The sequence below is a fragment of the Artemia franciscana genome, chromosome 4, assembly GCF_032884065.1.
Source record: "Artemia franciscana chromosome 4, ASM3288406v1, whole genome shotgun sequence".
In the NCBI taxonomy this organism is placed as follows: domain Eukaryota; kingdom Metazoa; phylum Arthropoda; class Branchiopoda; order Anostraca; family Artemiidae; genus Artemia; species Artemia franciscana.
In genome coordinates, this window is record NC_088866.1 from 21,175,796 (window position 1) to 21,189,544 (window position 13,749).

At 36.0% G+C, this 13,749-nt stretch overlaps 1 protein-coding gene across 3 annotated transcripts in view; it reads right to left on the reverse strand.

Annotated features, from left to right (window-relative positions):
* Positions 1–13,749, reverse strand: part of LOC136026140 (uncharacterized) — a 76,653-nt gene that overhangs the window by 10,864 nt on the left and 52,040 nt on the right. Inside the window, exon 1 of one of the 3 annotated variants that reach the window (XM_065702443.1) lies at positions 2,630–2,729. The exons of the other annotated variants lie outside the window; for them this stretch is intronic. The gene's annotated coding sequence lies outside the window, so the exon portion shown is untranslated. Of the gene's footprint in view, positions 1–2,629; positions 2,730–13,749 lie in introns of those variants that run through there. 3 annotated transcript variants of the gene reach the window in all.

Here is a 13,749-nt window from a genome sequence, read left to right on the forward strand (position 1 = left end):
GAATAATCAAACAAATCCACAATCCACAGTAGATATGGAAAGATCGAAGTAATATAATGTGTGGATGTTGTACTGTGACACCAATAGTCTATATGCTTCTGAAACTCTGTAAGCATAACGGTGAACCAACAAATTAAATTCCAAGATATACAAAGCCATTCAGGAATGAACTCCTGCAGAGAATCAGTATTCCTGTGCAACAAGAATGTGTTCCTGGAACACATTCAACACCATGACATAGTTAATTTTTATTTTGCACATGTTTCCAGAAGTTCCATCAAGGAGTAATTTTTTTCTTGGTCTCTGCAGGCAATGCCACTATACTGGACCCAGCCTTGTCAATTACCAAGTCATTCAAAGGGCTAAACCATGGCATGGTAAAATGTAAGGGTCAAAACTGTAAAAGTGTGGCTGCAATCAGTGGAAAATTAAAAGATTTACTGGATAAAAAAAAACAACTTACGATGACAGAACAATTCCAACACATTCCATGTTCTGTGTGCTTTGTCATATACTCTATATGCACCACGCTAGATAAGAATACAATGGAATTGCATGTGAGTTATTATACCTTGATAATAAGCTCGCTTCCTTTGAGTTGCAAAACTTTATTAAGGAAAGCATTAGATATTAACGGAAAGAAAATTAGATATTAACAAATCGCCAGGACCAGATAACTTACATCCCAGGCTATTAAAGGAAACTGCAGCTATCATAGCGGAACCACTTAGGAGAATTTTCCAGACTTCACTTACCACTAGAGAGCTGCTAGCAGACTGGAAAATGGCCAACATTACACCGGTTTTCAAGAAAGGTAATCGTTCCAAGCCTGAAAACTATCGGCCAATTAGCCTGACCTCAGTTGTCGTCAAAATACTTGAGCGCATAGTCAATGATTCAATCTTTAAGCATTTGACAACCAACAAGATCTTCTACCCCGAGCAGCATGGCTTCCAGTCAGAAAAATCAATTGAAACAAACCTCTTGGAATCATACGAGGAAAGCACAGACCTAATTGACCACGGACATCCGGTTGACCTGCTCCTGCTGGACTCTGCTAAGGCTTTTGACAAGGTTCTTCACAGTCGACTGCACTCCAAAATATCCGCTACCGGCATCAATCAGGCTATTGTAGACTGGCTGCTGAATTTCCTTACAAAGTGCAAGCAGAAAGTTCGCTTATTCGCTATAGATGGCAAACCAATATACTCTGACGAGGCTGCAGTAATGAGCGGAGTACCAAAGGGAACTGTACTGGGTCCAACTCTTTCTGATTTACACCAATGACATGTTTAACCATATTGACAATGGCATGCACCTGTTCGCTGATGATGCCAAACTCTTTGGTATTGCATGCCCTCAAAGTATCCAGCACGACATAGATGAGTTACAAGTTTGGACCCATGACTGGCTTCTCCAATTTAATGCAGGAAAGTGCTGTGTATTACACCTTGGACCCAATAACCTAATGGCAAACTACACGATCTGCAACCCCACCACCAAAGTAAGAAGGCAACTAAAGAACAGAACAGAAGAAAGGGATCTAGGTGTCATTATTGATGATAAACTTAAATTTCACAGCCATGTCCAGCATGTTGTTTCCCGTGCAAGCTCCAGTCTTGGACTTCTAAAACGAACCATCAACAGCAGACAGGCATCTATATTCATAAAATTATATAAGGCTCTCGTCAGACCTCATCTCGATTTTGGCATGTGTCATACTGGTCCTTCTTATCAACAAGATGTGAGGCTCATCGAAAACGTACAGAGACGAGCAACAAAATGCATAAAAAGTCTAGCATCAACCTCATATGAGGACCGCCTCAAGTACTTCAAACTACCCAATCTGGTTTACCGACGCTTGCGCAGTGATATGATGCTTACTTACAAGCTACAGAACGAAAAATCAGCAATCTTTGGCAGCAATCTCAGTGCCAGCCAGCAAAACACAAGAGGACACTCCAAGAAGATACCAAAGTCAAGCTCCCGATCTAAAACTCGCCAAACATTCTTTTCGAGAAGAGTCATAAATCATTGGAATAAAATGAAAAATTCAACTGTCAGTGCTCCCTCCATCCAGTCTTTCAAAAACCAACTTGACAAAGAGTGGGAGAGGAAGCAGTGGAGGTTCGACTGGCAGCCATCAACTCAAGAGCACTACAAGTCTGGAAGACCTTAAAGCTCTCAGATGGATTAAGGTGATTAAGGTAAAGCACTGGTTTTACGCCCAAAATCAAAACTTTTATTCTAAAACCACCAAGCATTAAAACAAACTAACTAAAGGGTTTGGTTTCCATGTAAAAATTTTACGTTGTAAAGAAAATGAAAACAAACAAGCAATTTGAGACTATTAAAACATTCCAGGCCTAGAATTATACAAGCTTGTCACATAAGAAAGTTTTTCGCCTAGCAATTCCGCTTTAGCAGAGTTGATACATAGATGCTGTTAGAGCTGTCAGATTTAACTGAATCCCTCATCAGACGAGCGGCTACTGTCGTGTATGAACTACTCTCAAACCATCATGCATACTATCCACCCCCAATAGCTTCGATTACTAGGACACGTCCAGCGGATTTCCCAACCACAAATTTCCAAATAGAATTGAAAAGAAGAATTAATGCCTCTTACCCAAGAAGACAAACTCCCAAGCCTGGGTGGCAACACTTTTTCGACAGCCCTCCTCAGTGCTGCTGAGGACTCAACAAACATGGAGGCATACCGATATATTGCGATGATGCCCAAAGAGGTGAAGCCCCGAATCGGTCAACGCAGTCGGATGGGAGTTGAGTAGTTATAGCAGCAGCAGTGTCAAAGCAAACTTGAAAAAAAGGAAAACAAAAGATTGATAGTAATTTTGATCCTACTCTTTTTAAGAATTGGAATAATAATGAAAACTGGAAAATGAAAGAAAACTAGATGTCTTTTTGAAAGGACACTAGAAAACTAGAAACTAGAATATTCTACTGGAATGCTTTCTTTATCATCGTTTTGCTTCTCCTTTCTACACAGATCCTGAACGTGGTAGCAAGTTTGGCAATGTTACGGCTTGAAGCACTAGCAGAGTAGGTAAATTAAACTGGTTCTAAGAAAGACTTTTTGTTCCCAGATGCCCAAAATGTTGCTCAGAAACTCAACTAGCAAAAAGTACATTATTCGGCCAAACCATGGATAACGGAATAGCAAATCACTGATTCTAAAAGATGAAGCTTTTTCTTTAGGACCGGATGCCATGGGGAAAGGCTAATACCACTAGAATTAAGATTTCAGCAGCCAATAGAGATTGTATTTCTAAAATTTGTCATTTTTGAAGCAGAAACTCAAGAGGTAGTAAAGTGTATCTATCTAAAGATACATGCTTTGGGTATGGATCATCTTAATTCTTGAGCCAAAGACAGAGTTGGATACGATTGTATGTTTTCCTGCTACAGCAAATTGTACCACGTAATCTGATGTTTTGAATGATAAATTACCCTCGTAGAGTCAACTCTATATTTTTGAAAGCTGTGTAGCAGTGGCTTTGCATCTGCTTTTCGGTATCTTTAGCCACCCAAATGACTAGCAATGACATTGATGCACAGCAAATTACGCTCCTTTATAGGACAATCTCACCCATAAGCCTTCAGTGTTTATGCCACAGTTACTACCACAGTTTCCTGTTTCCATTCCAGTACTAAATGGTCAAAATCACCGGCAATAGCAATAATCAATCAAATAGACAAGGTCAGCAAATTAAGTGTCAAATTATGGTTTGCTAATTTTAACACAGTGTTTTGTATTTCTTATTTTTACAAACAAATTTAGTTTTCTCTTGCAACCACAAAAAGTCACTAGAAAATCTTAAATACACAATGAGAAAAACTTCGAGAAATCCTGAGAATAATGTTCATGCTTCAACAAAAAAGCCTGTTGTTAGTCATTTTAAATGACTTCTTTCGACCATGAAAATTGCCTTAATTGTGTAAACTGAAACTCTTACATTGAAAGGTGTCATTTCCTAATTGGCGCGTACTTAAGCCGCAGAGGGCTACTGTCTAGAACAATAGAGGACCTAGGGGGACTGGCTGTTTATCAAAAGAACCCCTTGCTCAAGTGTAGCTTATTTTTGTGGAGTTCCTACAAGTTTATACACGGGTCTGCCAAAAGCAGCCAAGCCCACCTTAGTTTGAGGCAGTTTAATTTTATATATTTTTTACTTGAACTAATTATACAAATCTGCCAAGAAAAAAAAGTTGATACTGAAATTTTGCCTACAGATCTGTACCCTATCTCCCAAACTCAGATTAGCAACTAGTTTGGAAGCTTAAGAAATGGAAGGGACATGAGGGATGATACAAATGGAGCACCGGTGTAATATCAAAAGGCGAAGATACCCCCCCCCCCACAAATATAAAAGAAGGTCAAATGGCTCAAGGGTAGAAAGAATAATATAGTATTTGAACAAACAAATAAGTGAAGTTACGAAAAAAGGGTAATGTTAATATATTATAATTTTTTATGTATGTCCACCCAACATTCACAAACTGTCTGAAACTTTGTTTTACATTCATAAGAGGATGTCTGTGAGAGGGAAAGCATGGAAAAATTAAACGAAAAAGGACATCTGGGGGATATGGGGCCATTTACTCGAAGGCCCCCTCTCCAAATCTCCTATCCTGACGGTTTCTGAAAAATACCTTTCTTGGCATTTTCCTTAAAGAATGGCTTTTTTATATTTCCATTAAAAAAAATCGAAAAAGCAACAAAGTTCCCCCCCCCCTAGATTGAGGAAAATACATTCCCCATACTTTTCTGTGAATTTGTGCCACTGAAAAATTGATTTTAAATGATAAATATGAAACCCTTGAGTCCTTGAAAGAGCTAAAATAAAATCTAAATAGCAACAACAAACAAATGCAAAAATACAGCAAATATGCCAAAATTTGAATTGAACAAGAGATATCACCCACTTGAAGGCTCCGGTCACACCTAGTACCTCGAAAGGCGCTATGTTGCACAACATAAATTTTACAAGAGTGTAAAGCTGAAAAGGCCATTTGTTTTTTTTTTTTTGTGTTATTAAGGAATACTCTTTGTACAAGAGTTTTTCAAGGCACTCAAAATATGGCAAAAAAAACTGATCTAAAGCACCATTTTTTAACTACTTCTGCGAATGAAGAAAAAGTCTATAACATTGTTTGGAAAAAATTGAAACTTGTAGCCTTCTTGAGAATTAAATAAGATAGGAGAAAACAAATTTGACCAATTGATAAATCTTGCTTAAATTGAGTACGGGGTTGTAAATTACTCTATACCGAAATTTCACAGAATGCCAACATTCCAAATGAAAAAACATTTCTGACGCAAGCGGAAGTCAGTGGAACCTTGCTTGTTTATTTGTTCTAATTCCCACAAATGACATAAATATCCATGAATAAAGTACCATTCAGAATACAATCATGAGATCCCATGTCTTGATTACCAGCCATACTTTATATTAATACAACTCGTTTAAAAAATCTCTTTAATGCTTAGAAAAAAGAAGTTGGAGGAGTTAACTTAGTTTACTTAATACTGGAGGAGCTTTGCATGGAGGAATTTTTAGCGGGGATGAGTTTTCCATGAAGAAGGACGTGTATTTGCCGATATTATTTGAAAAACAGTCAGAAATCAAGTATAAAAAAATAGGTTTTCTCAACTGAAAGTAAAGAGCAACTTTAAAACTCAAAACAAACAGAAACTATTCGTATTTTGAAAAAGGCAACTCCTGCTTGATACCCCACTCTTTACAATAAACTTTGAATTTTTGTTCCAATTCTTTAAGAATTTTCGTTAGGGAAATTTAGGGCCATTTAATTAGAATCATAAGCTTTCGTAAAAGCAATAAATAACTTTAGCATAAAGAGCAGGGTTTCAAGGAGGTAGCACCCCTTTTCACACACGGAACAATTTCGGTTCGTTTTAACTTTTTACTTTCGGTCGATTCGGCTCCATACTTTCGTCCGATTTTTTTTTTATTTAATCTCTACTAAGGTCACTTAGATCAGCGAATAAAAACGAAATGAATTTTTGGAGGTTTTGAGAGTTCAAGGTGCAAGGATTTGTTTGAAAATTAATATTAAGAAGAATAAGTCGCTAATACTAAGAATAAGTAGGCCTGAAGATGTGATGCTGGGTAACGAGAAGATCGATCAAGCGGACAGCTTCAATTAACTAGGTAGCATTATTAGTAAAGACAGTGGGTACAATGAGGATGCTAAAAGTAGAATAGCCAAGGCCCAGCGGAATTTTTCACAGTTGAAAAAAGTTTGGAAGAATAGGAGGGATTTGCTAGATGTTTCCAGAGAAATTGCCTACGGATAATTTTAGGCAATCGTCTGACAGACCTTATCTCTAACAGAAAGCTCTACGAAGAACGGGGTTAAGTCCCACTAGAGTTATAATGAGGGAAATGTTGAGATAGCTTGATATATTCTATGGATGAAGGATGACAGATTGCCATAGATCGTCCTTGTTGGTCAATCATATAGGGCCAAACGAAATGCCGGTTCAAGCTCAAGTTCTTTATTAATCAATAAAAATATTTTCACAGAACTGTCAAATTAATGATCCATAGTCAGAATAACTCCTGTGTGGAATTATAAACTCAACATGAAAAAATAAATAATACTATCTCCAGATACCGGAACAAAAGATTCCTCTTCAACTCTCTGTATGGTAACAAAAAACAAAACTCCCAATAATTCAAAATAACAAAATGAAAAATAAATAAAATAAAGTGATGATTCTCCACCCCAGAATTTAAATTAAACTAATAGTTACTAACTAAATTATTCTTTAATTTACTTTTATTATTATTCAAGAATTTGTTTAAATCTACAAAACAACAAAATTTATTCCAATTATATATAATGCTATGCCGTGGAGAACAACGAGATCTTTCATTCGGTCGTTGCCGGATGGGATGGAAAGATGTAGTAAGGAAAGAATTAAGAGAAATAGGAACTTTTTGGGAGAGTCTAGAGAGGGAGGCTTGGAATAGATTAGGATGGAGGAAAAGCTGCGTAGCTTTGCAGGTGACTTGGAGTTGCAGCAAGTCGATAGTTGTAGTAATCAGCAAATAATCATTCTCTGTTTGCTGTCCTATGTTGAGGTGTTTTAGCTGGAGGAAAAAATAAAGTTCAAGGTAAAACGACCTATTTGGAGACAAGGCCAATTAGTAATTAATAAAGTGATTTTTCACCAATTTTTTTTCAACCAAAATTTTTGAGATATGGTGTTGTGCCTAGAAAATTGGAGGGCACAAAGGCCCTCTCCCACGCATATTTTTCCCAAAAGTCACTGGGTCAAAATTATGAGATCTGTTCATCTTATTCAAAAACCAAAAAACTATGTCTCTAGAGACTACTTAATCATCCACAGTCCCCGGGGGTGGGGCTGCAAGTTACAAACTTTGACCATTATTTACGTATAGCAATGGTTATTATGAAGTGTACAGACGTTTTCAGGGGGACTTTTTTGCGTTGGGGTGGGTCGGGGGGAGGGATTACGTGGGAAGATCTTTCTATGGAGGAATTATTCATGAGGGAAGAGAATTTCCATGAAGGGGGCGAAGGATTTTCTAACATTCTAAAAAAAATGAGAAAATAAAAAAAAATTTTTAACTGGAAGTAATGAGCAGCATTAAAACTTAAAACGAACATAAAATATTACGTATATAAGGGGGTTCGTCTCCTTTAGAATACCTTACTCTTTACGCTAAAGTATTTTTAGTAACTTCAACTATTTATTCTATAGCCTTAGTGATTCAAGGGTCATTCTTAAAGATTTGGGGTAAAATTCAAGCTTTAGTGTAAAGAGCGAGGTATCGCCGAGGGGGCAAACCCCCTCATATACGTAAAAAAATACACAAATATAGAAGTTCGTTACTTAAGTTAATTCGTAAGGTATTTATGTTTGTTACTAACAAAACCGTTCGTAAAAAAAAATCTAGTTGCATTTTTAAGTAACCAAAAATTGGAGGGCGACTAGGCCTTCTCTCCCATCCCTTTTTTTCATCAAAATCGTCGATCAAAACTATGAGAAAGTTATTTAGCAAAAAAATAAATATATGCAAATTTTGGCTTATTTATTCATGTGCGGTGAGCCCAAACCAAAACATGCATTAATTTAAAAACGTTCAGAAATCAAATTAAAAAACAAGTTTTTTTAACTTCAAGTAAGGAGCGACATTGAAATGTGAAACGAACAGAAATTATTTCGTATATGAAAGGGTAGTCCCTTCATCAACGTCCCGCTCTTTACGCTAAAGTTTGACTCTTTGCCAAAGTTCTACTTTTTAAAAACAATAAAAAACTTTAGCGTAGTAAAGAGCGGGATGTTGAGGAAGGGACAACTCCTTTCATATACAGAATAATTTCTGTTCATTTTAAGTTTTTAATGTCGCTTCTTACTTTTAGTTAAAAAAACTTGTTTTTTTTATTTAATTGAAAAAGGGGTGACTTGAAGAACTGCGAAACCACATTAAAGAAGTGCCTAAGTGTGCACATTGAAATCCTTATGACAGGTGTTCGAGTCCTTGTGTCGCAGGTTATTGGGATTAGAAAGAGGGTCTATGGCGTGGCTTTTGAGCTCAGCCAGATTCGACTCAGACCTAATGGGTACATGAAGAAATTTAGGGGGAGGCGAAACAGAGGAAGCCTCGGATGATTTCTTCCCAACCATCCATTGCACTCCCGGCCGAAGGCAGAAAATCAGGAGATCGGTACCTTCACTACGCAGACCAGTGGTCAGCATGCGCAAAAGTGACGTTGAAGTGTGCATCATCTGGCTACACTTAAAAGAATTAGAATCCGCGACAGAAAAGAAAACGTATAGGTTATAGTTTTGTCTTAGCAGTCACACCCTGATTTGTAAGTTAAAAGCTTTGAGCAGTTTGACGCGAGCTCAAGCATATTGAACCTGCAATTATAGGCAGAAAAAAAACTGGTAAAGTCAGAGAATGACATCAGCCGTAGCATCAAGTCCAAGTATCTCGGCAATACAAAATAGACATTATGCGGTTTTTTAAATTAAGAAACATTAAGCCACTTTTTATGATGCTTCAAATGTCATACTTCACACATGTTACTGTACTAAAATTAATGCTATTTTAATTATCGTATGAAGAAGACATATTAAAGACCGAATTTTGTTTGCCAAAAGATTCTGCAGCATCATTGAAAATGTGTTAATGGCCAAAAATGGCAACACCCAATTTGGAGACAACAAAAATATTTTTAGTGGAATATGTAACGGTAAGATGAAGGGGGGTGAGGGGTATAAATTACCGCAGAGTGTGAAAAACCAAATTAGAATATACATTCTTGGTCTCATAATAATTTTTGGTTCCTCTTGTCTACTATCGACCAGATTGTTGTTCTAATAACTTTAAACGGACACAATTTTACTTCAAGCATACATCATACACCTGAAAGTGACTCAATTACTTGTCAACGCTGCCATTCTCCTAATTCCACAAGGTTCCTAAGGAAGTACTGACCCAAACGTCCTTCTCTTCACATGGACGTGTTCCTTAATCGTTTACCTAGACCTAAGATATTATCTACTGCACTTCCGCTGCTCACTGTTTGTTCTAAAGCTTTTCCTGTCACAACACTTAAATAGAAATATAATTTTTCCTGAGCAATACTATATCCATACAAAAATCTACAACTACAGTGCCATAAATATATTCTTTGCTAATTTTGCGACTTGGGCTAGTTCAATTTTCAAACGCTACTACAATGATAGAGTGATCAGCAAGGCCATTTCCTGGGAGGGGTATGAGTTTTGACCCCCCCCCCCCAAAAAAAAATGTTTGTCTGACTCGTAAAAACGTAACAAAATGAATATAAACAAGTTTTGATGCGTTTTTGAAAGTTTTTTTTTGTAACACATATCACAGATCATTCACAAATCTTGGCTTCTTTTATAAACAGGTGAGTATTGTATAGCACACATATCAGCTATAAGCAGCTTACAATGACTCAGAAAAGCATCACCGATTATTTCTTTTGCTGCTGATGGACTTTGAAAGAAATAAAATGGAGTTCACGTGTTTCTTCGAAGTTATTATCTTCTTGAAATATTCAGTTTTTTCTTGTCATTCATTATTAATATCCATCTGTTTTTCTTAAGGAAGGGTGAAGGATATGCAACTATTATCCCTCTCTTCCTACATTTCTGATTCTTTTCTCACTGCTCATTTACTTGATTGTAATTCTTATTCTCTGGGGAAGGGGGTAAGACAACAGAAAAGCTTTGGTTTTACAAACCACACTATTAGATTTTTCCCTTGTTAGGTATTATTTTAAAATAAATTTTGACCATAAAGAGATATTGCCTCTCTCAAAAACAGGGTCAGTCCACATAAAACTTTTTTTCTGTTTCAGTTTAGCTGGTAAAAAGACAAGCTGAATTCTTGCTTTCGTAATATCAGGCTCATGGTTTTTTTTTCTTTCTTAGGATACATTAAAAAAAAATTCCGCAAATTGAGTATTTCAAACAAAAGTAAAGACTAGTGAATTTCCGAAAACATTAAAAAAAAATTTTTTTTAAATATTCAAAATTTACCAACGATTTAGCAGCATGCCAAAAGCGTGAAGTATTTTTTTTTCCTTTTTTTACCTTTTGGTTTCTCCTTCTTTAACCAATTTATTAATCAACGTCCTTGAATATTCAAGCAGCTATTACAGATGGTTTTAATTGCGATAGATCTTATTCTGTCAATTAACTTTAGATGACAAATCACGTTCAACAAACCGTTTAATCGCATCTTTTACGCTAAACAATCCAAATTTCACTTTCATACTTTAACACATTTTTCTTACACACGGAAAAGTGGTATTAAGCTTTTGTTGCTTAATAATAACTAGGGCAATGATTATACCAAACAAAGACAACTTTCTAACACCTTGATTTAACACTTCTTGAATATTGGGAAATAAATCGAAAATATTTCTAGTGTAGCAGCAGTAACAGTGATGCATCGAATGAACGGGTGGAACACATTCTCAAGTTGCACTCTATGCAATTTTTGTATTTCTCTAGAACAACTGTAAAAAGCAGCTATTCTAACTTAGCCAATACTCAGGAGTGCTACTGGGGGGGGGGGTTGCACCCCCGAATATCGTAAGGGATTATATATCCCATGTCACTTGACTATCTGGATATGGACCCCCCAATAAAAATGCTGGAAATTCACCCCTACCAAGATTCAAACTTAGACTTCGACTTTCTTGTCAAGACTTAAGGATCATCTGTCGTCACTACTTGTTTTGGGCCCTTTTTTACGCCAGTGTATTGATGCAACTCCTATGTGAATTACTATCTTCTGCCAGAAGAAGTAAGCAGGACATGTTGAGCGATGAAAAACTGTTGTTGCATCTCTTTGGAAGGTACAAACACACAACCTATATAGGCTATTTTCAAGAGACGAGAGTGCTTTCCATAATTATGATGTGTCCCGGCTGTATATTTAACGGGTCTCAGGCATTAAATACTTAATCTAACCTAAATAAACCCAAACAGGCTCCATATATTGAATATCTAATTCAAATATACCTGCAAAGCAGTTTATCTCACCCAGCCAAAGCTAATTATCTCCGAATGCTGACAGAGAAACCGGTTTCACTCAGATCAAGAACTTGAGTGTGGTTGGGATAACACGTAAGTGCCGAGAGGTGAATCTAGTTGTTAATCAGTAGCCTATTAATCCTTCTATAAGAAATTGACTTAATGATTCCGATTTCCAGAAAAGAAACAGCAAAAATGTAAAACTGACAGAAGAAATGAAGTAGTGTATCATTCTCCCTTCGATTTTGCAAAACTGAAATTGAGGAGCAAGAAATAAAAGCGTAAAATCCATGAAATTGTCTTTGTTAAAAATTTCAAAGCATCCGTGAAATTAACAAGATCTTCCGGTTACCGTAGTACTATTTGACCAACTTTTTGCTTCTCTTTAAGACATATGCATAATTTACTGCTTTTTGTGAATCCTATGGAAATGGTGTGACAGGAAACATAACAGAGGAAATATTTCCTGTCATGTAGGGTGAAAATGGGCAAAGAGACGTTTATTAAAATTTAACATGATTTTACCGTCTATTCTTGAGGCTTGTATAACTGCTCAAGTCTAAGGATTTAAACTTCTTCACAGGCTAGTTGGTTGGCTAATTAAAAAAATATAATCAAGTTTTTTCTATCAAGTAAAGTTTTCATGTAGCATGATATTACTGAAAAATTACTAAGGAACATAAAAAAAAAGAAAGATATTTTTTACTTATTTAATCGATTTTTTCTCTTTCTAACTGAATGAACAAATCTTGTTATTATGTTTGAATGTGATTTTAAAAGTTAATGCCAGATATTTAATTAAAACTTTCAGACGAATAAAATTTCTGGCGGTTTCTTTCAAAGTCTTGATTTTTTGTATGCCGATATTATTCTTCAGAAATCTTTCTAATAAGTAAACATTTTGCTTTCTATTACTCTCCATTGCCCTGCGACACTTATAGTCGCCACAAGTATTAAGCTTTTTGTAAATTTGCTACAAGTTTCTTCACTGACACCTAATCATAGAAAAACGATTTTTTTTTATCACTGTTGGATCTAAAACTAGTAATTGAGATTTTTCGAAAGTCAGTTATTACAGTCCCTGAAATCCTTCAATAGGCCTTTATCGGCTGATCCCTTTATAGAGGCTTACTTAGTAGAGGTTTGCTTTTACAAAATGTAGAGATAATACCCATACCGGCTTGTTCAAGGGCCCAGCTTTAATTCAATCTGATGAAACTACATTTATTATACACATACCAAAATGAAGTCTCGGAATTCATGTACCAATCCTTATTGTAAAATATTTATTCTTCAATCTTTTAACCCTTCAAAAGGACGCCCCGAGGAAATTTCAATAGTCTCAATACCACTTTCTTGTAATATCCATAAACTTCTATTCAAGACCTGTAGCCAAAAAAAAGGATAGAAACGCACAGATTCCCAGCAAAAAAAACCTATACAACTCCAAAGGTTTAGTGCAATACTACCACAAAACAACTCATCCCAGCAAAATAAGTTTAAGAGCAATACAACTGTAAACTCCTCCTCCATCTCCCTCTATTTGAACTTAACTACCCTCAACGGAATTCCGTTCCGACTCCCTTCGAGTTTTCGTTTGCAACGTATTCTATTCCATGTGAGATCATCCTGCTTTCTCCAGAAATAGGGGTTTCTAGTAATTTCACTGTATTACTTACAGTGACAAGAGCTAAGATTTCTCGATCAATACCAGCAAGGAAATTTTCTTGAGTTGGCTACATACTTTCTCCCAAATTCCAATATTTAAAATTTCACTTATTTATGGTTATTTTCATTAATTTGTCACTATCGTGACATTCGTGATTGTAAGCATTATAGAAAACGTCCATATGCTATGTATTACAGAGGCAAGAAATCATACTTTTCATATCGTTAATACCTGAACAGTCATAAAATAACAATACGGAATAAAATGGGTAAAGAAGTGCCTGGCGACACACAACAATATACCGAGCACTTTAATAAACTAAAACTAGTATTTAAATTGTGATATCGTAATTAACCATATGTTCCATTTTGATTCAAATATCGCTTTCTGACATTCAAATGGTTAAAAATTTGCATGACCTCTAATTAATAAATACTAACTCCAGTCATCTAATAAAACGTACCGTTAACATACAAAATATTATAGT